Source organism: Pseudophryne corroboree, chromosome 6 (assembly GCF_028390025.1).
Source record: "Pseudophryne corroboree isolate aPseCor3 chromosome 6, aPseCor3.hap2, whole genome shotgun sequence".
NCBI lineage: Eukaryota > Metazoa > Chordata > Amphibia > Anura > Myobatrachidae > Pseudophryne > Pseudophryne corroboree.
The window spans coordinates 430,903,839-430,929,912 of record NC_086449.1 but is presented as its reverse complement, the minus strand read 5'-3'; the positions used below and the strand labels follow the sequence as shown (position 1 = coordinate 430,929,912).

Here is a 26,074-nt window from a genome sequence, read left to right as displayed (position 1 = left end):
GTCTGGACTTCCTAAGGCCTACAAGGATTTTGCTGACGTCTTCAGTGAAAAGGCCACTGACGTTCAGCCTCCCCATCGAGAATGGGATTATCGCATTGATCTCCTCCTGGGGAAAAACCCACCCAAAGGATGCACATATCCTCTCTCCCCTTCCTGAGACCCTCGCTATGAGTGAGTACATAAGAGAAAATCTGCAGAAAGGGTTCATCCGTCCATCCTCATCTCCAGCAGGGGCGGGTTTTTTCTTAGTCAAGAAAAAAAGACGGAGGATTATGCCCCTCATCGATTACCGAGGTTTAAATGATATTTCCATTAAGAACAGCTACCCTTTACCATTAATCACGGAACTATTCGACAGAGTCAAAGGTGCCAGTATCTTCCCCAAGCTAGATCTCCGTGGGGCTTATAATCTTATCAGGATCCACAGTGGCGATGAGTGGAAAACCGCCTTCAACACTCGCGATGGCCACTACGACTATCTAGTGATTCCTTTTGGCCTAAGTAATGCCTCAGCGGTTTTCCAGAACTTTGTCAATGAAATATGTGATAGTCTACCTCAATGACATCCTGATCTTCTCCCATGACTTGGCCTCCCATCGCCAACAAGTGAAAGAGGTTATTCAACGTCTTTGACAGAATCATCTTTATGGGAAACTGTCCAAGTGTACTTTTGAAACTTCTTGAATGCCCTTTCTAGGGTACATAATTTCCGGTTCCGATCTTCAAATGGATCCAGCCAAGTTGGAAGCCATAGAGAACTGGTGTCTTCCCACTACACTCAAGTCAATTCAGCATTTCATTGGCTTCGCCAACTATTATAGAAAATTTATCAAGGGATTCTCCACATTGATAGCTCCCGTTACTTGCCTCACTCGGAAAGGGTCGAGTCGTTTCCAGTGGTCTAAAGAAGCACTGCCTGCCTTTCAAAAAATTAAACAAGCTTTTGTTTCAGCACCTGTGTTACAGCAGCCAGATGTCAACAGGGCCTTCGTTTTAGAGGTGGACGCCTTGACGGTTGGCGTTGGTACAGTCTTGTCCCAAGCAGGCACCGATGGTAAGACTCACCCTTGTGGGTTCTTCTCCCGTAGATTCTCACCCGCTGAGATGAACTACTCCATCGGAGACCAGGAGCTGCTAGCAATTAAACTGGCCCTCGAAGAATGGAGGTATCTGTTAGAGGGTGCCATGTGTCCCATCACCATCTATACCGACCACAAAAACCTCCTTTACCTGAAGGCAGCACAGTGTCTGAATCCCCGACAAGCAAGGTGGGCCTTATTCTATTGTCGTTTTAATTTCAAGTTGCAGTTTCGTCCTGGCTCTCAGAATGTTAAAGCGGATGTCTTATCACGCTCCATGAGTGCTAATGAAGAATCTTCAGAACAAGTTTCTCGACCAGTTCTCAATCCTGCGGTTTTTGCTTCCACTAATGTGTCTCCAGCTCCGCCTCCTGGCAAGATTTTCGTTTCATCTGAGCTTCGTCCAAATCTTCTGTCTTGGGCTCACACTTCCAAGTTCACTGGTCATCCTGGAAACCTCAAAACTTATAAGTTCTTGTTGCAATCCTATTGGTGGCCGCATATAAAAGCCGATATCTAAGAATTTGTAGCTTCATGTCCTAAATGCGCCCAGCATAAAGTTCCTCATCAAGCTCCTGCTGGTCAACTGTTGCCAAATTCCATACCAAGTCATCCCTGGTCTCATCTGTCGATGGATTTTATTTCAGATCTACCTCCCTCCTGGGGGGTACAATACCATCTGGGTAGTGGTCGACAGGTTCTTTTAGATGGCCTACTTCGTTCCTCTCATTGGCTTGCCCTCTGCTCCAAAATTTGCACAATTATTTTTATGTGAAATCTTTAGATTACATGGATTTCCAACTGAGATTATTTCCGACTGTGGAGTTCAATTTGTGCCAAGATTCTGGAGAGCCTTATGTTCTGCCTTGCAAGTCAAACTCACGTTTTACACAGCATAACATCCGCATACGAATGGGCAGACAGAGAGAGTAAGCCAAGAGCTTGAGACCTTTCTAAGACTCTACATCTCTTCTTCGCAAGATGACTGGGTGGATTTATTGCCCTGGGCCGAATTTGCTCACAACTTCTGTTATCATTCAGCCACCGATACTACTCCTTTCTTTGCAGTTTATGGTCAACATCCCAGAGTTCCAGATTTTCAAGATCTTCCTGTTGTTGATGTACCCGCTGCTTCTTCAGTTCTTTAGCAGTTCTCTCAGATTTGGAAAAAGATTCAACTTTCTCTCAAGAAAGCATCTGACAAGTACAGAGTCTTTGCAGATCGGAAAAGGCGAGCAGTTTCAAGTTTAGAGCCAGGTGATAAAGTCTGGTTATCCACCCGTAACCTTCATCTCAGAGTTCCTTCTATGAAGTTTGCTCCACGGTTCATTGGTCCATTTCCTGTTGAACGTGTCATCAATCCAGTGGCATACAAGCTGAAGTTACCTCCTTATTTAAAAATTCCGAACTCATTTCATATTTCTCTCCTCAGAACTTTGATTCTTAACCGTTTCCAGAAAGCTCTTCCAGCGGCTCCAAAAGTTCAAACTCATCGAGGTGTAGCGTACGAGGTTGAGAAGATCTTGGATTCCCGATATCGGTATGGCCATCTACAGTATCTGATTGACTGGTCCAGGTATGGTCCTGAAGAGAGGAGTTGGATTAACGCCACTAATGTACATGCTCCACGGTTAGTTCAAGCTTTTCATAGACTGTTTCCTTCCAAGCCTCATGTGTGTTCGGTGCCCACCCATAAAGGAAGGGGAAGGGGTACTATCAGGAATCGGCATTCAGTGGCATCTCCCTTACTAGCGCACTGGTGTGTATGCCTCCAGAGGTCACGGCCCCAGTCTGCGGCTGCATGAATGCTCTGTCCATGGAAACGGTGCCCATTGTCATTGTGTACCCCTGAAGTTCATCTAGTGTGTACCCATCATCTGTGCAGCATGGGCGCCACCATGACACTTGCAGTCAGCTGACCTGCAAACACCCAATCCTGCGCTGTGTCTGCACACATGATTGAAGGATCCAATGCCTGCTGACCAGGTGGTATAAATCCAGAACATCGGCTTAGTCTCATCATCTTGAACAACGTGCCACATCCAGTGTACAGCGTCTCCTGGCTCAAGTCTCCTGTCTCCAGTGATTTCCTTGCTCGTTGTCTCCGTGGAACTACAGGCTCCAGCCATCCTGCTCTGCTACAACTCTTTCCACAGTCAGCTTCCACCTCTGCATGCAGTAAGAGACTCTCTCCTGGTGCTATTTAACATTCTCACCTGTGTGTTGTTTATCTGCGTTCAGCACTGTGCTATTCCATCTGGCACTTAAAACAACCAGCTTGCAATTTACAAACTGTGTCCTCCTTTGGCCTTGCTTGGGTTTGTGGACTTGTGCATATATACAGACTGTGTGAATCTACTGCTATTGGTTTCCAGACCATCAATGTTTGCCATCGGCTTCCAGGCGGGTCATCACTGTTATTAATTTCACTGGATTACAGAACATCACCTGTGACTGTTGTTATACCTCTGTCAGCTTCTTTGCTCAAACCATCAGTATTGTTATTGTGCTTCAGTGACTGTTCATACCTATGTGTGCTTAATAAATATCATTGCACACATGCGCAGGAATCTTCTACAGCCTCCTTGTTTCCTCCACCACACCACCACTGACCCACTAGTGCCCCCTCTGGGTACAGACACAGTTACAGACCTGACAATGTGCTATTATCATATAGCATAGCAATAAGCAGTTATATGACCCAGAGTGGGTGCTCTTATCATGTAGCATCAGGGACCACCAGTTATCAGAGAAGCCTTGCCGAGGCCTGGTCGCTTAGCCATATCTTTGCAAATATGTGTAACTAAGATCTCAGAATTTCCTGTTATCATAAAGGAGGTAATTCAATTGTTTTGTGTGCCTGATCTCCTGTCTAAAGTGATACTTTTTTTTACGCTGATCGCACCAAGATAACCTGGGTTTAGCCATGTAAAATTGCTAAACCCGACCAAAGTGCTGAACACGATGCCAAAAGTGATGTTTTTGGTCGTCCAAACTAGTCACTTTATGCTAATTTCTGCTCGCTAGCACAAGGGGTTACAAGCAGAAATGTCAGCACCGGCGGCTTCTCATGCTGGAATGGAGCAACAATTGAATTACTCAGTCGGGTGCCATCTAGTGGCAACTGGTGTAAGTAACAATTGAATTCCCCCATAGTGTTCAAGTCTTATTGCTGATACTTTTTATTGTGCTGTGGAAAACTTTTCTTGTTTTTGTATGTAGCCAACAAATGCTGGGCAGCTTTATTATTACACTGCAATCTAGATTTGAGTTTGGACACCCCTCTCACATCTAAATTTCTCTGCACATTTTAAATCTTCCCCATCTGCAGTGCAACATGATTTTGCCAAGGTACACTTACTCTTTTTGCCCAACTCAGAATCAGCCTCAAAGTGTTTGAACCTCTAAAGAAGAGGTTTTTATTTCTCCAGTTTTTAGTGAGGAGACTCGAGTGCATATTTATCACTTATCGGGTTTAAGACCCAATAATCCTAATTTCTATTCAATTCAATAAGAAATGAAATACTGGCCGAATGTCTCAAAACTCACATGCAGGGCCCGTCTCTGCTATGTGTTCAGAGTGAAGTGACTGTATCAGCGGTCTCTTCACTTCTCTTTTGGAACTCCCGAGCACCAGAGGTATAGCTAGGTGCCATGGCGCCCGGAGCAAGGTTATGTTTCGGTGCCCCCTCTCCTGTACTAAACTGGGTGCATGTTACATTTAAAAAGAAAAAAATAGAAAAAAATCCTAAATTGGCGACAGGACAGGGTCTAAACCTCGTGAATCTCAGGGCAAGAGTTTTTTGGGGGCGCCCCCTATGTTTAAAATAGGGACAGTGCGCACCAAAAATATAGGGGCATGGCTTCATGGGGAAGGGGCATGGCCACAGAACAGTACCAATTCGGATTACAATGCACAGTATTGTTCGTTATTCACATTACACCACAGTAGTATCTGTTATTTACATTACACCACACAGTAGTACCTCTTATACACTTTACGCCACACAGTAGAGCCCCTGATTCACGTTACACAACACAGTAGCGCCCCTTATACAAGTTACACAACATAGTAGAGCCGCATATATAAGAGATGCTGCAACAGCTGTGGCATAGAGAGGTCAGGGCTGGTTCTACCATTAGGCAGCTGCCTAGGGGCACCGGACACTGAAGGACACCACTGAATTCATCTTGCAAACAAATGAAGGATGTCTCTGTATCGGGTCAGTAATGAACTTTCAGATGAAGGCATGGAACACAATAAGGAGCATACAAATATATGACGCCAGAATCCCGACAGCCGAGATCCAGAATGTATGCCGGAGAGGGTTAGGGTTAGACTGCAGGGAGGGTTAGGATAAGGATAAGGGGAAAGGTTAACCAATGTCAATCAGAAGGCCGTATTATAATGGTTGGGATGCTGCTGTTGGAATTCTGACTGGCGGCATCCCATACCCAACCCCAATTAAATATCCCTACAAGACCCCATATACAGTAGTATACAGTATATAAAGAATAGACGGCACTCAAGGGCTTTTACAGTGAAAGTATATTGTGAACCAAGTCACAAAATTTTGTGACCGTATGTGACCTTATATTGTGACAATATATTTATCACTTTAAAAGTCCTTGAATGCTGTCCCTTTTCTCTGTATATGAATAATGATGCAATTCACTGCAGTACACTTAGTGGCCACCTGCATCTCTCCTCCGAGAGGTGGTGGTGGGGTTTATAGGCTAGGGGGTGCTAGGCTGAAGCGTTGCCTAGGGTGCAGAGAGACCTTGCACCGGCCCTGAGAGAGGTGCTGCAGTAGCCAAGGCAGAAAGAGATGCTGCAGTAGCTGGGGTAGAAAGAGGTGTTGCAGTAGCCAAGGCAGAAAGAGATGCTGCAGTAGCTGGGGCAGAGAGAGGTGCTGCAGCAGCCAAGGCAGAAAGAGATGCTGCAGTAGCTGGGACAGAGAGAGGTGCTGCAGTAGCCAAGGCAGAAAGAGATGCTGCAGTAGCTGGGCCATAGAGAGGTGCTGCAGCAGCCAAGGCAGAAAGAGATGCTGCAGTAGCTGGGGCAGAGAGAGGTGCTGCAGCAGCCAAGGCAGAAAGAGATGCTGCAGTAGCTGGGGCAGAAAGAGGCGCTGCAGTAGCCGGGGCAGAGAGGGGTGCTGCAGCAGCCAAGTCAGAAAGAGGTGCTACGGTAGCTGGGGCAGAAAGAGGTGCTGCAGTAGCTGGGGCAGAAAGAGGTGCTGCCACAGCCGGGGCAGATAGAGGTGCTGCAGCAGCTGGGGCAGAGAGTGGTGTAGCAGGAAAGAATTTACCCTGCTGCACAGCTACAAGCAAAGAGTGAGACATATAAAGAGGGAGTCATAGCTCCGGTATGCGCTGGCTGTCAGTATCTCCTGTTGTCGCTTCTGGCCTGCAGGATTCCCTACCTAGTCTCCGAGTCTGAGTTAGCGTACGGACCCTCTGCTTCTCCTCTGTGGCTGCCTGTACAGCGGCGCGCGGTATAGCCATCGACACACACTGACTTAGCCCATTGCAGCCCAGTTACTCCCTTTCAGGACATGCTTTGCATTTATGTACAACTCTTAATCGCAAGTAGCCAGGGCCAGATGCCTTGGAGGGATTGGGGCACTTAAAACAGAGGGGCTGGGGGAAAGGAGGTGTACATTAGATGATTGGCAACACCTGTGTTGAACTACTTACTTGATAAAAAAGGTCTTTCAGCAAAGATTATTACAATCATACATTAAGAGGGAAGTCCAGGTAGAGAGCATTTTATCCCTCCTGGAATGGGTCATGTTGGGATTTATGGATTGTGTATATTAAATATAAACCAATGGTGTATATTAGATTTAAACTAATAGTATAATAATGCCTGGGCACTGTTTAAAACTCCACCTGAGAGACAACTGTTTAAAATAATGTTTTCTTGTAGTGGAACAAATATAACTTAAACAACTTTAAATACACATAGAAAAATAAAATCTATAATTTATCTTGCAAAAATACAGTAGTATCAGCTTCTGTACTACTTACACACTGGGACAGGACTCGGTAGGACTCTCAGTGTGCCTCTCTCTTCCTAGATTGGAATGCACTCAACAGATAACAAGTTACACAGAACCCTGACATCCAGGCAGGGAGGAGGAGAAGCTGGGATCCCTGGGCCACTTGCAGCTCTTTTCTCCCTCCTATCTCTCTGGTCGATGAAGGCCATCGATATCTCATGAATCCTGATACTCCTGTGTCTCTGCCTGCAATGCATACGGTCCTGCTCACATTTTGGCAGCCTGGTTTCTGCTGCTGCACAAGAGGAAGAGCTAGTGATGACATTGTGCTGCGGCCAGGGGGCCCCCTGACAGAAGGGGTCCAGAGCACAGTAGGCCCTGCCTCCCCCCCTTAATCTGGCTATGCACGTAGCTGTGTGAACTTGGCTCTGGAGCATGCTCAAAGCAAAAACACACAAGTTACACATTACAACCAGACTTGCATTCTTCAACTTTGCTTCTGACTTTGTGTTGTTATGTTGTAAACATCTTAAATGTAGTAATAATATTTTACAATGCAACTGTGAAAAGTACAAGCCTAGGAGGAAGGCGTAAACGAGCCCTAGATGGTCTGCGTTGCTGAGGAACCAGTGATCCTGCTGCCTGTCACATCTTCTGGAGTAGCAAACACACCCCATTACTGCTCACATGCAGCTTCTGGGGTCACTCCGGGCTGATTACTTTCACCTGAGGAAGTCTAGTCTAATAAAATGCCAGCAGCATTCAACACAAGACTTCTCTGTCCATCCACTAGCGCTCACCACATGTACAGAGAGACTACAGCTGTCACTGAGCTGCTGAGAATCAGAATTAATGCCGGGGAGTCCCTGCAAAGACCTTGTTGTGTCATCCAAATGCGCCTATATAGTGCATAGGAAAAGCCATTACTGCCTAATGACAGGCAGCTTCGTACGCAGGGTCCCTGGCAAGCTACGTCCCCGTACTTCATACCACAGCATACATACAGCACGCAGCATTATAAGCAGCAGCAGGAAGGCGGACACAGCCACCACTTACCCTATTCCCTGCAGCAGCTGCAGCCTTTCCCCTTCTTGTTTATTCTGCTCACTTCTTCCGTCCCTGCTGGATTTACAAAGTACACTTATTTCTAGATCACTGGCACCATCTAGTGGGCTTATTAACTTCCACACATTTTACTGAATGAGTACAATTTATGTCAGTTTCACAAATACGGAATTGAAACTCTAAATGTAGTTTATAAGGAGACTGTTTATTAATTTTATTAATTATTTTATATAATTTCATTTATTAATAATATTACGGTTAAGCCTCCAATAATGTGGGTAATTCCAAATTGATCGCAGCAGCATTTTTGATAGCAATTGGGCAAAACCATGTGCACTGCAGGGGAGGCAGATATAACATGGGCAGAAAGAGTTAGATTTGGGTGGGTTATTTTATTTCTTTGCAGGGTAAATACTGGCTGCTGGTTTCTTTTTACACTGCAAATTAGATTGCAGATTGAACACACCCCACCCAAATCTAACTCTCTCTGCACATGTTATATCTGCCTCCCCTGCAGTGCACATGGTTTTGCCCAATTGCTAACAAAAATCCTGCTGCGATCAACTTGGAATTACCCCCAATATGCAATAAATCTGGGTCAATTCCTCTACTTTCAATAGCTAAAGCAGTCCTTATAGCTTTCTATGGAGACTGTGAAGTGGTCAATTTACTGTACCGAACTCAAAACGTTTAGCTGTTTATAACTGGCACCTATATACATATAAAAAGACATATTTTATATATATATATATATATATATATATATATATATATATATATATATATATATATATATATATAAAACCAGAATCACCTTTATCCTGCGCTGTAGTATTGCTGCCCTCTGATACGGTCCGACAGAACCAAACCAAAACACCTCCATAACAATGATGTGACGGGTAAGTTTTTCTCTCTTATCCTTATCCGGCCCTTATCCTATTTAGGTAAGCTTTGTGATATCGTTCTAGTTGATACATCTATTTGTCTGCTTTAAAAAAGGTGCCCTAGTGGCACCGAAACGTCAGCGTGTGACTGAGATGTAATGCTGCTTATCTACTAAACCTTATTCAATACTTTCCGGAGTGCTGCAGTCTTTCCTTTCTATTGCAGTTACCACTCACTGAAGGCACCCTGCACATTCAGCAAGGAAGCAACGAGTGCTGGGTTGTATGGGTTGGATATGCTGTACCGGCGGCTGGCATCCCGGCGGTCAGCATTTCAACGCCTTGGATCCCGGACGCAGAATGCCGGCGGGGTGGGAGCAAGTGCAACTAAGCCCCTTGCGGGCTCGCTGTGCTCGCGACAGGTTCTACTCCCACTCTATGGGGTAAATTTACTAAAATGGGAGTTCTATTTCAGACGGGATGTTGCCCATAGCAACCAATCAGATTTTACTTCTCAGTTATCTAGCACCTTCTAGAAGATAATACCTGGAATCTGATTGGTTGCTATGGGCAACATCCCATCTTAAATAGAACTCCCATCTTAGTAAATTTTCCCCTATGGGTGTCATGGACACCCAGGAGTGGGAATAGTCCCTGCTGGGATTACGTGCCTGCGGGATGTCGGGGTCGGTATTGTGACCGGCGGTCTCCCATATATGGCATTAAATAGTATGATAAATTTGAAAATAGGAGTGGTGGTTGTAAGATGAACAGAACAGTAGGATTGCAAAAATGCAGGACAGTGTTGGAAGTGTTCAGTGGCATTACAATTTGGTTACAGCAGAAAGTTTATGTAGTAGCAGAAATAGAAGTTGAAGGAGGTGTTAGAAATGAGAGGACATGAGAGGGTAAGCAAAAAGCAAAGGTAATTCAAACTGGATTTGCAAGTGTGTAAAGACAAAATGATATAGGTTCAGCATGTGCATGAAGATGTTTGTGAAGACTGCAAATAAACATACAAGTAACTGAAGGATAAATAAAAATTGTAAATGTGTCAAAAACATGGAAATACAGTACTTATTGTCCAGCCTACATAGGTTTTGCCCAACTGCTAACAAATTTGCTGCTACGATCAGGTCTGAAATACCCCCTGCTACTGTTAAACATTTTCATAAATAATCTGGAAGTAGGTCTAGAGAGCATGGTGACAATTTTTGCAGATGATACCAAACTGTGTAAGGTTATAAATTCGGAGGGGGATGCTGAGTCTCTTCAGGACGACTTATTTAAACTGGAAGCATGGGCAGCAAATTGGAGAATGAGGTTCAACATAGACAAACGTAAGGTAATGCACTGCGGTAGCAAGAACAAACATGCTACCTACAGGGCCGGTTTTAGACTTTGTGCCACCCAGGGCAAAAGTTTCCTTCGGCACCCCCCCCGCCCCCCAGCAGGCAAAATAGGATGTGGTATGGCTTCAAAGGGAAGGGGTGTGGCCACAGAATAGTACCCCTTACACACATTGCACCAGGTAGACCCTTATACACATTGTACCTGGTGGACCCTTATACACATTGCACTTATTAAGTGCCCCCTTTGCAATGTCCTCATTAGTAGTGCCCCCAGTAGTAATGCCCCCAGTGGTAATGCCCCTGTATAGTATTGCCCCCCATAGTTATGCACCCTGTAGATATGCCCTCAGTAGTTATGTCCCCTGTAGATATGCTCCCTGTAGTTATGCTCCCAGTAGTTATGCCCCCATTAGATATACCCCCAGTAGTTATGCCCCCTGTAGGTGTGTCCCCAGTAGTTATGACCCCTGTAGATATGCCCCCAGTAGATGTGCCCCCAGTGGAGATGCCCCTGTAGTTATGCCCCCAGTATATGTGCTCCCAGTAGAGATGCCCCTGTAGTTATGCCCCCCAGTAGATGTGCCCCCTGTAGGTGTGCCGCTGTAGTTATGCCCCCTAGTAGCACTGCTTCCACACACAAAAAAACAAATAAAAATACTCACCCCGCTCCTGCTTCCCAACTGCTGCTGCCCTTAGATCTATGGGAGAGACGTCATAATGTCTCTCCCATAGCGCCGCACAGACACTAGAGGTCAATTAGGACCTCTAGTATCTGACAATGGCATCGGCTGCAGCGGGCGCCCACACAACAAATGGCGCCTGCTGCAGCCGGGGTGTGGGTGGGTGGCAGGCGCCCGTGGGGTAACATCGCGCCAGGCACCCTCCTGGCTTTCTCATGCCTAGATCCGCTCCTGACTACCTACATACTAAATGGGGAAAAACTAGGGGATTCTGTATTGGAAAAAGATTTAGGTGTTCACATAGATAACAAACTTAGCAGTAGTACCCAAAGTAGGAATGCAGAAAATAAGTCAAACAAGGGTTTAGCATGCATAAAGCAGGGAATTAATGCAAGGGATGAGAGTGTTATACTCCTATTATATAAATCACTAGTGAGGCCACATCATGAATACGGTGTACAATTATGGGCACCATACTACAAAAAGGATATCCTGGAACTAGAAAAGGTTCAGAGAAGAGTGACCAAATTGATTAAGGGGATGGAGATGCTAGAATATGAGGAATGGCTTGCTAGGCATGTTTACACTGGTAAAAAATGAGTTTAAGAAGGGACATGATTAACATTTACAAATATATAAAAAGGCAATATACAGAGCTAACGGGGAACTTGTTTTTGGTAAGATCAACACAAAGGACACTCGGACATCCGCTTAGGTTAGAGGAGAGGAGATTTCGCACACAGAGACGGAAAGGTTTCTTCACCGTAAGGACAATACGTATTTGGAACTCCCTGCCAGAGAGAGAAGTAATGGTGGACTTGGTCACAACTTTTAAGAATGGGCTAGATAAATTCCTAATGGATAAGGATATACAGTTTTATGGTGGGTAAATCTGACACTATAGTTAAAGAAACAAAAATAAATAAATATAGGAATAAACATTACGGCTAAATATTCATCACATTAAAATTCGTTTTAAAAATATCATCAGTGTAGGACCAGTGGCGTAACTAGAAATTTTTCTCCCCCAAGCCAAAAAATTCTTTGGCGCCCCCCCCCCCCCCCCCCCACCCCGCCGCATAATTGGGAGCAAGAAAGGGATAAATATGCGCGCGCCAAAAAAAGGGGCGTGGTTTTGTTGGAATGGGCGTGGTTTCTCATAAAGGGGCGTGGTATTGCAGGAAGAGACTACCTTATACCCCAGTTTTGCAACCTGCACGCCCAGACGTTAGCCACCACAGGAAAGAAAAATAATCCTGATTCATGCCCCTTACATTATTTGTCATTTTTCCTCCTTATAGTAATGCCCAGTATACATTATGCCACATACTGCAATGGCCCTTAGACATTATTCCACACACAATAATGCACATGACACATTATGCCACACACCATAATGCCCCCGACACATTATGCCACACACCGTAATGCCTGTGACACATTATGCCACACACCGTAATGCCTGTGACACATTATGCCACACACCGTAATGCCCCCGACACATTATGACAGGAATCGCAATGCCCGTTATACATTATGCTACACACTGCAATGCCCCTGATACATTATAGCACATACAATGCCTGTGACACATTATGACACACACCGCAATGACCTTGAGACATTATACCACAATGCTCGTGATATAGTATACCATACACCGTAATGCCTGTGACACATACCGCAATGCCCTGCCCGTTATACCCTATGCCACACACCGCAATGCCCGTTATGTATTATGCCACACTGCAATGACCCTGAGACATTATACCACATACCACAATGCCCGTGATATAGTATACCACACACCGTAATGCCTGACACATTATGACACACACCGCGATGTCCGTGATACATTATGCCACACACTGCAATGACCCTGAGACATTATACCACATATCACAATGCCCGCGATATAGTATACCATACACCGTAATGCCTGTGACACATTATGACACACACCGCAATGTCCGTGATACATTATGCCACACACTGCAATGACCCTGAGACATTATACCACATATCACAATGCCCGCGATATAGTATACCATACACTGTAATGCCTGTGACACATTATGACACACACCGCAATGTCCGTGATACATTATGCCACACACCGTAATGCCCATTACACATTAAGTCCTACAGTAAGGCTTCTAATTACTTTTCAATTACCTTCTCGTTGTCAGGGGTTTCATGCACTGGGTGTCATGCTCGTTGCCAGGTGTTTCATGCACTGGGTGCCATGCTTGTTGTCAGGTGTTTCATGCACTGGGTGTCATGCTCGTTGCTAGGAGGTAGTCCTTGTTGCTAGGGCTGTGCTCCCAGTGCCACATATGACCCCAGTGCCAGATATTCCCCCACGGTGCCAGGTACTCACATGCCCCCGGTGCCAAATATAGCCCCCCCCATGTGCCAGGTACACATATACCCCCCCCCCCAGTGCCACATATGCCCCCAGTGCCAGATATTCCCCCCCAGTGCCACATATGCCCCCAGTGCCAGATATTCCCCCCGTGCCAGATATGCCGCCAGTGCCATATATTCCCCCCCAGTGCCACATATGCCCCAGTGCCAGATATTCCCCCAGTGCCAGATATCCCCCCTAGTGCCAGACATCCCCCCCCAGTGCCAGACATCCCCCCCCCCAGTGCCATATATGCCCCAGTGCCAGACATCCCCCCCCCAGTGCCAGATATCCCCCCAGTGCCAGACATCCCCCCCCCAGTGCCATATATGCCCCAGTGCCAGACATCCCCCCCCAGTGCCATATATGCCCCAGTGCCAGACATCCCCCCCCCAGTGCCAGATATCCCCCCCAGTGCCAGACATCCCCCCCCCAGTGCCAGATATCCCCCCCCCAGTGCCAGACATCCCCCCCAGTGCCATATATGCCCCAGTGCCAGACATCCCCCCCCCAGTGCCAGATATCCCCCCCAGTGCCAGACATCCCCCCCCCAGTGCCATATATGCCCCAGTGCCAGACATCCCCCCCCAGTGCCATATATGCCCCAGTGCCAGACATCCCCCCCCAGTGCCAGATATCCCCCCCAGTGCCAGATATCCCCCCCCAGTGCCATATATGCCCCAGTGCCAGATATCCCTCCTAGTGCCAGACATCTCCCCCCCAGTGCCATATATGCCCCAGTGCCAGACATCCCCCCCCCCAGTGCCAGATATCCCCCCCCCCAGTGCCATATATGCCCCAGTGCCAGATATCCCCCTAGTGCCAGACATCTCCCCCCCAGTGCCATATATGCCCCAGTGCCAGACATCCCCCCCCCAGTGCCAGATATTCCCCCCAGTGCCGCCGCCGCTTATTGGAGGGACACGGAGGGCACAGATCGCCTCTCCTGTGTCCCTCCTGCTGCATCATCTCCGGCGGCCGCGGGTCTAATAGGGGGAAGTGCCGTCCGTGAGCCAATTAGAGCTCACGGACGGCACTTCCCCCTATTAGACCCGCGGCCGCCGGAGATGATGCAGGAGGGACACAGGAGAGGCACACGCTGTGCCGTCCGTGTCCCTCCAACAAGCGGCGGCGGGAAGGAGAAAGCAGACTGACATGCGGGCGCTCGTCCGCATGTCAGTCTGCTGTAATCAGTGGCGCCCCCGCAGCCCCTCGCCCCCAAGCCACCGCGAGGACTGCGGGGGCAGTAGTTACGCCACTGTGTAGGACATCACTAACAGGTTGAACTCGATGGACAATTTTGGGGGAATTCAATTGTATGAAAAGTCGGTTGGGTGTCTGTTTTTTCCTGTCTATTAGATAGGAAAAAACAGACATCCAACTGACTTTCAAACAATTGAATACCCCCTATTGTCTTTTTCAACCTCAGAAAATATGTTACTATGTTACTATGTTACATGAGACCTATACCAACGCTCCCTCGGAGAAGGCCAGGGTTTACCCATATCTGCCTCCTTTATACTCCTAAGAAAGATATTCTGTCTCACATTTACTACAACATACTTTTCCATTATGTGTATTTAGCCTGGCGTTCAATATGTGCTAAACTGTCTAGACCATTTTCAGTATTACCCTATGCCCCAGTGGCGCACGCAGGGGGGGTTTCCGAGTACCTGGAAACCCCCCCTGATGAGCCAACATGTACATTTTTGACACGGAGACAGCAGTGTCTCCGTCTCAGTGAAAGCCACGAACACGATCGCGTCTGCGTCCGCGATGCGGGAGCTGCTGCAGCAGAGAGCTACGTAGCTCTCTGCAGAGTGTTTCGGGGGAGCTGCTGGCTGCGCATGCTCAGCCATAGCAGCTCCCTCCGTCCAGACAGTGCCAACAGTCTGCTTCCGCCTCCCAGCCCCTGATGGACGGTACAGTACTGCACAGTATATTTAAATATGTAGTGTATACACTATACAGCATGGGAAGCTTGTGTGAATGTACAGTATATATCTATGTGTGTTTCTGTGTGTGCTTGTGTATGTATGTTTGCATGTATATATGTGTGTCTGTATGAATGAATGTGTGTGCAATATATATATATATATATATACACATACACACACATATATATATATATATATATATATATATATACATATGTGTGTATATATATATATATATACACACACACACACACACACACACACACACACACACACACACACAAATGTGTGTGTGTGTGTATATATATATATATATATACATATATATATATATACACGCGTGTGTGTATGTGTGTATATACACACGGAAACCCCACCGACTAAATCCTGCGTTTGCCTCTGGCCCCCTTCTGGGGTAACCCATCCTTTCCTCTGGGGCTTGACAATGTGCTTTTTTAGGCATTGGAGTGAGAAGGATATTCTAATAATAAGGATGTGTTTGACCCTGGAGGTGTTATATTTACTTTCAAGGCCCTGCAGGACCCAACTGCCACACTCTCAATTTTTTATGTACCTTCAAGTTGCACACTTTGCATGCATCAGCATGTCCCAGATGCACACTGTTACTGGCCTGGATCCTATTCACAGGTTGATGACCGTATAAAACCAAATATATTTGCCGTTTTGCACCAGGGGTCACAGCGCAGCACATGGAGGACCCGGCACCAATCACCGGCTCCCTGGACTGGTAAGTATGTTTTTGTTTAGTTTTTTACTTTTTTTTTTAACCAGTTATCAGCTTGTGTGTCCATCGGACAGCTTTTTCTGCACAGGGGGCAGAGAAGGCTAGGCAAAAGTTGGGATTTTGCAGTGCTGCCCTGTGATTTCGCCAGCCTGAGCTGGTGTAATTATTACAGGGCACATTGCGGTATTTTTTTTTACATTTTTTTTTTAGTAAATTCGTCCACATCCCATTTCCCATTATAAGTATGGGGCATGCGATGTGGGTTACTAAAAAAATGACAATTAAAGGGTTTGGAGCAGTTTTTCACTAAGACTGCTCCAAAAGCCCTTTAATACATTTCAGTGATACTAAAAAAAATGTGAAAAGGGTGTGAAAACACCCTTTTTCACATTTGTTTTGTAAAAATAATGTTAATAAATAAGCCTCTATGTGTTTTATTAACTCTGTTTTCCATCTCCGCTAACTCTGTAACTCTTTGGCTTTGTTACTGTATGTGCTAATTTTTCTGAATGGGTTATGGCACAGAGTCCAAAGCTGTTATTACCTTGTTTACCGTTATTTTTACTGTGGCAGAAAATGTAATACTGTGTAACTGGACCTACCCTGCTCCCCCTTTTTAAGATGCAGTTAAGACTCTGCTCCTACAAATTCTGTATTTCGATTGACAAGCTGTCTTTCCGGCATCGTAATCGGGGGTTAAACGATTCTACAGTAAATGGGGCGTCTATATTGAGACTTTGGACCTGCCTACTCATTTCAATATTTGCCAGATGTTCAACACTATTCCCTGGTTTCTATACCACCATGTTATTTGAATTCTTATAGACACTCCTTGTGTTGTTTTAGCGGGCCTGCCATTGTTCCTTTATTTACATATGTGGGTTTGTGATTCAGATTTATATGAGATCTCCTTACTATCATTCCCTGCCCCCCCCCCCCCTCCCCCCTTCTCTTTCTTTATATTTCTGACAACAATTCCGGGCATGTTATTGAATATGTACTGTTATTTTTTGCTTACTGTTTACCTATGCCAGTATATCTCTGTTTTGAAAATCTTATTGAACAGTATAAGTGGATTTCTTCCTGGCTCTTATTGTTTTATGAGGACATATTTTTGCTGATTGCTGACGATTGTCTACGTTTCTATACATTTACTTTATTATATGCCCTGTAAGTTTTTATTGTGTTTATTATGATTCTTTTCTCTTTTGTGTAAAAATATATTTTTTTAATAAACTTTCTCTGCTAATTTAGATTTTAACATTTTTACAAAATACCGTAGTCACAGACATGTCATAACTAACTCATTGCCCTCTTCCAACATGACATGCTTTTAGTGTTGGAACTGAATACTGAGAAGAATGGACAACATACTGTTGAGTCATGACTGGGGGCAGCACTGAACACAACATACACACAAGCATTGTTAGCTTTTGTGATGACACAGCACATTGCTGTACTTGCTGGCAACCAGCAATCAGGACTGAGGAGGTATACCTGATTGCAAAGCACATACTGTATTAGTACTTCTCCTAGCAACAGCAATCAGGACAGAGAAGCAGAATGACTAATTATAGGCCTTATAGATCCATCACTCACAGGCAAGATTTGCAGGACATAGTTTGGATTCTGGAATTTTTGTATTTAAAGCCACAGTGCTGTATTGCTGTTCTAAGTTTTTTATTTTATTAGCTTATCTTTTCATCCATTTACTCTACAGTTTCTTCTTTGATTCTGGCTTGTATACTGTAACTCCCACTATTGTTTAGTCTTCTCGCCTTCAACACCAGAATTTTACAAAACCATCCTAATTTATCGTATTAGGTCAGGTTCCTGGTCTTTGCTTCTGCCTGCTACTGGGGCCAAGGAACTTCCTCCTGGGAGTGTCATATATGCACTCAAGGAGTGTCCATTTGGACCCCCAGCAATACAGTGTTTGTCAAACAAAAGGTAAGTGTTCTTTTACTTGCTCATCTCTCTACTTGACTACTTGGCCGTATTTCCTCAAACTTCCTTTGCTCTTATTCAGCCACATTAATTGCCACATTAATTACAACATAAAAGCTTCCCCCCAATGGCATAATGTTCTCTGCTTTCAAATATTATCAGCGGGATGTAATGGCACTTGCGATTGCAGGAGGTGCGGGATGCCGGCCGATCGTTGATGTTTTTTAAAGGGGCAACAAAAAACTTCAGAGATCAGCCAACATCCCGCACCTCTCACATTCTTCTTCTAAAAAATATGTATATGTACTAGTGTATTGCTGGGTCGACGGGTTTCTACTCTTCCTACACCATTTACTCAAGCCATGGTCCATTCCATCCATTCCACTCCATTCTCTCTCTTGCTACTGCCGTATTTATAATGGGTGCAGTGTGTGCACTGCACACTGGCCCCAAGGTCCAGGGGAGCCCACACCGATTTTTTTACCTACCCTCCGGAGTCCCACGTTGGCAGCAGCATTGCTGCTGCTCCAATGCCCCCACCGGAGCCGCAACACCTGCTTTGACTAGGGGATTTCGGTGGTACCAGAGAGGAGACTCCCTAGATGGCAAACTGAACTCATGGAGGACAAGTAAGGGGGTTCCCGCAGTCCTATACGGCTGGTCTACGGAGACGGACCGGCGGTACTGACATTGTATGACCTTGGGCTTCACTAGACCACCAGGGCATATAGAACTGGTGCTGAGATACATTTATACATGCCAGGGAACCAGTTGTAGATGTCAGCAAGAGAAGGCAGCACTTCCTCAGTGGCCCCTTCCCCAGCCCAGGGCGCCATTCCGCGGAGGTCTTCCCACCCCGGGCTGCTCCTCCCTCACTATCTTTCCTCACAGAGGTGCTGGGCAGCAATTACAGAAGCTGTGCAGGTCTCCGGGAACGCTGGGTTTGGTCTCCCTGTATACCTTTTCAGTCAGGGTCTACACAGTGCTGCATCCTACAAGCTCTCATAGCTGGATAGTTGATACCAGTGCCCACTGCAGTTAAATAGTTTTTTCTGCATTGTATGCAACTTATGCTAGTTCTGCTGTCTGTACTTTTGCTTTTCACTGTAAAACAATATATTGCTTTCCCTGTTCCTTTCTTTCTATAACAGTAACACTTAGTTGCAGGTGTGTACGGGGTTTATTTAGCCACACTTTGCAAATTATTGTATTTGCTCAGGCTCATTGTTACATACTGTCTTTAGTTACACATTGCACATTACCATATTGTGTGTGTATTCTCCTTGCAGTTATGTCTAGCAAAGGCAAGGCAGCTAAACAAGCTGGAGCTCCTACTCTACTGTCATGTAGAACCTGTGCAGTGGAGGTTTCACCTCAGGAATAACAAGATGCAGTGGCGTAACTACTGCCCCCGCAGTCCTCGCGGTGGCTTGGGGGCGAGGGGCTGCGGGGGCGCCACTGACTTTGCACAGATTGACATGCGGATGAGCGTTCGCATGTCAATCTGCGGTCTCCTCCCTCCGCTGCTGTGTTGGAGGGACACTGAGGGCACAGCGCGCGCCTCTCCCGTGTCCCTCCTGGCTCTCCGGCCTGTCTAATAAAGGAAGTGCCGTTCGTGAGCTCTGATTGGCTCACGAACCGGCACTTCCTTTATTAGACCGGCCGGAGAGCCAGGAGGGACACGGGAGAGGCGCGCGCTGTGCCCTCCGTGTCCCTCCGTGTCCCTCCAACACAAAGGAGTGGGGGGGGGAGCAGGCACTGTGGGGGAATATCTGGCACTGGGGGCATATACCTGGCACTGGGGGGAGCAGGCACTGTGGGGGAATATCTGGCACTGGGGGCATATACCTGGCACTGTGGGGGAGCAGGCACTGAGGGGGCATATGTGGCACTGTGGGGGAATATCTGGCACTGGGGGCATATACCTGGCACTGTGGGGGAATATTTGGCACTGGGGGGAGCAGGCACTGAGGGGGCATATGTGGCACTGTGGGGGAATATCTGGCACTAGGGGCATATACCTGGCACTGTGGGGGAATATCTGGCACTGGGGGCATATGTGGCACTGGGGGGGTATATTTGGCACTGGGGGCATGTACCTGGCACTGTGGGGGAATATCTGGCACGGGGGGCATATGTGGCACTGGGGCGGTATATTTGGCACTGGGGGCATATGTGGCACTGGGGGGGGGGTATATTTGGCACTGTGGGCATGTACCTGGCACTGTGGGGGAATATCTGGCACTGGGGGCATATACCTGGCACTGTGGGGGAATATCTGGCACTGGGGGCATATGTGGCACTGGGTGGGGGGTATATTTGGCACTGTGGGCATATACCTGGCACTGTGGGGGAATATCTGGCACTGGGGGCATATACCTGGCACTGTGGGGGAATATCTGGCACTGGGGGCATATGTGGCACTGGGAGCATGGCCCTAGCAACAAGCACTACCCCCTAGCAACGAGCATGACACCCAGTGCATGAAACCCCTGGCAACGAGCATGACACCCTGAGCATGAAAATCCCTGGCACCGTGCATGGAACCAAGAGCATGAAACCCCTGGCAACGAGCAGGTAATTTAAAAGTAATTAGAAGCCTTACTGTAGAACTTAATGTGTAATGGGCATTACGGTGTGTGGCATAATGTATCATGGACATTGCGGTGTGTGTCATAATGTGTCAGGCATTACGGTGTGTTGTATACTATATCACGGGCATTGTGGTATGTGCTATAATGTCTCAGGATCATTGTGGTGTGTGTCATACTGTGTCACAGACATTGTATGTGCTATAATGTATCAGGGGCATTGCAGTGTGTAGCATAATGTATAACGGGCATTGAGATTCCTGTCATAATGTGTCACAGGCATTACGGTGTGTGGGATAATGTGTCGGGGGCATTACAGTGTGTGCATATTGTGTCATGTGCATTATTGTGTGTGGCATAATGGCTAAGGCCATTGCAGTATGTGGCATAATGTATACTGGGCATTACTATAAGGAGGAAAAAATAAGATTTTACTTACCGATAAATCTATTTCTCGTAGTCCGTAGTGGATGCTGGGACTCCGTCAGGACCATGGGGATTAGCGGCTCCGCAGGAGACAGGGCACAAAAATAAAGCTTTAGGATCAGGTGGTGTGCACTGGCTCCTCCCCCTATGACCCTCCTCCAAGCCTCAGTTAGGATACTGTGCCCGGACGAGCGTACACAATAAGGAAGGATTTTGAATCCCGGGTAAGACTCATACCAGCCACACCAATCACACCGTACAACTTGTGATCTGAACCCAGTTAACAGTATGACAAACGTAGGAGCCTCTGAACAGACGGCTCACAACAATAACAACCCGATTTTTTTGTAACAATAACTATGTACAAGTATTGCAGACAATCCGCACTTGGGATGGGCGCCCAGCATCCACTACGGACTACGAGAAATAGATTTATCGGTAAGTAAAATCTTATTTTCTCTGACGTCCTAGTGGATGCTGGGACTCCGTCAGGACCATGGGGATTATACCAAAGCTCCCAAACGGGCGGGAGAGTGCGGATGACTCTGCAGCACCGAATGAGAGAACTCCAGGTCCTCTTTAGCCAGGGTATCAAATTTGTAGAATTTTACAAACGTGTTCTCCCCCGACCACGTAGCTGCTCGGCAGAGTTGTAATGCCGAGACCCCTCGGGCAGCCGCCCAGGATGAGCCCACCTTCCTTGTGGAATGGGCCTTGACAGATTTAGGCTGTGGCAGGCCTGCCACAGAATGTGCAAGTTGAATTGTGCTACAAATCCAACGAGCAATCGTCTGCTTAGAAGCAGGAGCACCCAGCTTGTTGGGTGCATACAGTATAAACAGCGAGTCAGATTTTCTGACTCCAGCCGTCCTTGAAATATATATTTTCAATGCCCGGACAACGTCCAGCAACTTGGAATCCTCCAAATCGCTAGTAGCCGCAGGCACCACAATAGGCTGGTTCAGGTGAAACGCTGACACCACCTTAGGCAGAAACTGAGGACGCGTCCGCAGTTCTGCCCTGTCCGAATGGAAAATCAGATATGGGCTTTTATACGATAAAGCCGCCAATTCTGATACTCTCCTGGCTGAAGCCAGGGCCTTTTACAAAAGTCTGGACTTCAGGAACTGAAGCCAATTCTTTCTGGAAGAAAATCGACAGGGCCGAAATTTGAACCTTAATGGACCCCAATTTGAGGCCCATAGACAATCCTGTTTGCAGGAAATGTAGGAATCGACCCAGTTGAAATTCCTCCGTGGGGGCCTTCCTGGCCTCACACCACGCAACATATTTTCTCCAAATGTGGTGATAATGTTGTGCAGTCACCTCCTTCCTGGCTTTTACCAGTGTAGGAATGACCTCTTCCGGAATGCCTTTTTCCCTTAGAATTCGGCGTTCAACCGCCATGCCGTCAAACGCAGCCGCGGTAAGTCTTGGAATAGACACGGTCCCTGCTGAAGCAGGTCCCGTCTTAGAGGTAGAGGCCACGGATCTTCCGTGAGCATCTCCTGAAGTTCCGGGTACCAAGTTCTTCTTGGCCAATCCGGAGCCACGAGTATCGTTCTTACTCCCCTTTGCCGTATAATTCTCAGTACTTTTGGTATGAGAGGCAGAGGAGGAAACACATACACTGACTGGAACACCCACGGTGTTACCAGAGCGTCCACAGCTATTGCCTGAGGGTCTCTTGACCTGGCGCAATACCTGTCCAGTTTTTTGTTGAGGCGAGACGCCATCATATCCACCTTTGGTTTTTCCCAACGGTTCACAATCATGTGGAAGACTTCTGGATGAAGTCCCCACTCTCCCAGGTGTAGATCGTGTCTGCTGAGGAAGTCTGCTTCCCAGTTGTCCACTCCCGGAATGAACACTGCTGACAGTGCTATCACATGATCTTCCGCCCAGCGAAGAATACTTGCAGCTTCTGCCATTGCTCTCCTGCTTCTTGTGCCGCCCTGTCTGTTTACGTGGGCGACTGCCGTGATGTTGTCCGACTGGATCAACACCGGCTGACCCTGAAGCAGGGGTTTTGCCAGGCTTAGAGCATTGTAAATCGCTCTTAGCTCCAGTATATTTATGTGAAGAGACATCTCCAGGCTTGACCATACTCCCTGGAAGTTTCTTCCCTGTGTGACCGCTCCCCAGCCTCTCAGACTGGCATCCGTGGTCACCAGGACCCAGTCCTGTATGCCGAATCTGCGGCCCTCTAACAGATGAGCACTCTGCAACCACCACAGAAGAGACACCCTTGTCCGTGGCGATAAGGTTATCCGCTGATGCATCTGCAGATGCGATCCGGACCATTTGTCCAGCAGATCCCACTGAAAAGTTCGTGCGTGGAATCTGCCGAATGGAATCGCTTCGTAAGAAGCCACCATCTTTCCCAGGACTCTTGTGCATTGATGCACAGACACTTTTCCTGGTTTTAGGAGGTTCCTGACAAGTTCGGATAACTCCCTGGCTTTCTCCTCCGGAAGAAACACCTTTTTCTGAACCGTGTCCAGAATCATTCCCAGGAACAGCAGACGTGTCGTCGGGTTCAATTGAGATTTTGGAAAATTCAGAATCCACCCGTGCTGTTGCAGCACTACTTGGGTTAGTGCTACTACGTCTTCCAGCTGTTCTCTGGACCTTGCCCTTGTCAGGAGATCGTCCAAGTAAGGGATAATTAATACGCCTTTTCTTCGCAGAAGAAACATCATCTCGGCCATTACCTTGGTAAAGACCCGAGGTGCCGTGGACAATCCAAACGGCAGCGTCTGAAACTGATAATGACAGTTTTGCACCACGAACCTGAGGTACCCTTGGTGTGAAGGGCAAATTGGGACATGCAGGTAAGCATCCTTGATGTCCAGGGACACCATAAAGTCCCCTTCTTCCAGATTCGCTATCACTGCTCTGAGTGACTCCATCTTGAACTTGAATTTTTGTATGTACAGGTTCAAAGATTTCAGATTTAGAATAGGTCTTACCGAGCCGTCCGGCTTCGGTACCACAAATAGCGTGGAGTAATACCCCTTTCTCTGTTGTAGGAGGGGTACCTTGACTATCACCTGCTGAGAAAACAGCTTGTGAATGGCTTCCAATACCGTCGCCCTGTCTGAGGGAGACGTTGGCAAAGCAGACTTTAGGAACCGGCGAGGGGGAGACTTCTCGAATTCCAACCTGTAACCCTGAGATACTACCTGCAGGATCCAGGGGTCCACCTGTGAGCAAGCCCACTGCGCGCTGAAATTCTTGAGTCGACCCCCCACCGCTCCTGAGTCCGCTTGTAAAGCCCCAGCGTCATGCTGAGGGCTTTGCAGAACCCGGGGAGGGCTTCTGTTCCTGGGAAGGAGCTGCTTGCTGCCCTCTCTTACCCTTTCCTCTGCCTCGGGGCAGATATGACTGTCCTTTTGCCCGCTTGTTCTTATAGGACCGAAAGGACTGCGGCTGAAAAGACGGTGTCTTTTTCTGTTGGGAGGGGGTCTGAGGTAAAAAGGTGGATTTCCCGGCAGTTGCCGTGGCCACCAGATCCGATAGACCCACGCCAAATAATTCCTCCCCTTTATACGGCAATACTTCCATATGCCGTTTGGAATCCGCATCACCTGACCACTGTCGCGTCCATAAACTTCTTCTGGCAGATATGGACATCGCACTTACTCTCGATGCCAGAGTGCAAATATCCCTCTGAGCATCTCGCATATAAAGAAAAGCATCCTTTAATTGCTCTAAAGTCAATAAAATACTGTCCCTATCCAGGGTATCAATATTTTCAGTCAGGGAATCCGACCAGACCACCCCAGCACTGCACATCCAGGCTGAGGCGATGGCTGGTCGCAGTATAACACCAGTATGTGTGTATATACTTTTTAGGGTAGTTTCCAGCCTCCTATCAGCTGGATCCTTGAGGGCGGCCGTATCAGGAGACGGTAACGCCCCTTGTTTTGATAAGCGTGTGAGCGCCTTATCCACCCTAGGGGGTGTTTCCCAGCGCGCCCTAACCTCTGGCGGGAAAGGGTATAATGCCAATAACTTTTTTGAAATTAGCACTTTTCTATCTGGGTTAATCCACGCTTCATCACATACATCATTCAATTCCTCTGATTCAGGAAAAACTACAGGTAGTTTTTTCACACCCCACATGATACCCCTTTTTGTGGTACTTGCAGTATCAGAGATATGTAAAGCCTCCTTCATTGCCGTGATCATATAACGCGTGGCCCTACTGGAAAATACGTTTGTTTCTTCACTGTCGACACTAGATTCAGTGTCCGTGTCTGGGTCTGTGTCGACCGACTGAGGTAAAGGGCGTTTTACAGCCCCTGACGGTGTCTGAGACGCCTGGGCAGGTACTACTACTAACTGGTTTGCCGGCCGTCTCATGTCGTCAACTGATTTTTGTAATGTGCTGACATTATCACGTAATTCCATAAACAAAGCCATCCATTCCGGTGTCGACTCCCTGGGGGGTGACATCACCATTACCGGCAATTGCTCTGCCTCCACACCAACATCGTCCTCATACATGTCGTCACACACGTACCGACACACAGCAGACACACAGGGAATGCTCTATTGAAGACAGGACCCCACTAGCCCTTTGGGGAGACAGAGGGAGAGTTTGCCAGCACACACCCAAGCGCTATAATATATATGGGAACAACCCTATATAAGTGTTGTATCCTTATAGCAGCTTAAATATAGTAATATCGCCAAAAAAAGTGCCCCCCCTCTCTGTTTTACCCTGTTTCTGTAGTGCAGTGCAGGGGAGAGTCCTGGGAGCCTTCCTCACAGCGGAGCTGAGCAGGAAAATGGCGCTGTGTGCTGAGGAGAATAAGCCCCGCCCCCTATTTCGGCGGGCTCTTCTCACGGAGTTTGTGAGATCTGGCAGGGGTTAAATACATCCATATAGCCTCAAGGGCTATATGTGATGTATTTTTAGCCATAAGAAAGGTATTATACATTGCTGCCCAG

At 47.1% G+C, this 26,074-nt stretch overlaps 1 protein-coding gene and 1 long non-coding RNA gene across 2 annotated transcripts in view; one reads left to right on the top strand and one right to left on the bottom strand.

Annotated features, from left to right (window-relative positions):
• Positions 1-8,240, bottom strand: part of PIK3CG (phosphatidylinositol-4,5-bisphosphate 3-kinase catalytic subunit gamma) — a 130,012-nt gene extending 121,772 nt beyond the window's left edge. The window contains exon 1 of the mRNA XM_063927053.1: positions 8,138-8,240. The gene's annotated coding sequence lies outside the window, so the exon portion shown is untranslated. The remainder of the gene's footprint in view (positions 1-8,137) is intronic.
• A 718-nt stretch (positions 8,241-8,958) lies between these two features.
• The window catches only part of LOC134935340 (uncharacterized), a 59,265-nt gene continuing 42,149 nt past the window's right edge, over positions 8,959-26,074 (top strand). Inside the window, exon 1 of the long non-coding RNA XR_010180070.1 lies at positions 8,959-9,045. This is a non-coding gene — a long non-coding RNA (uncharacterized LOC134935340). The remainder of the gene's footprint in view (positions 9,046-26,074) is intronic.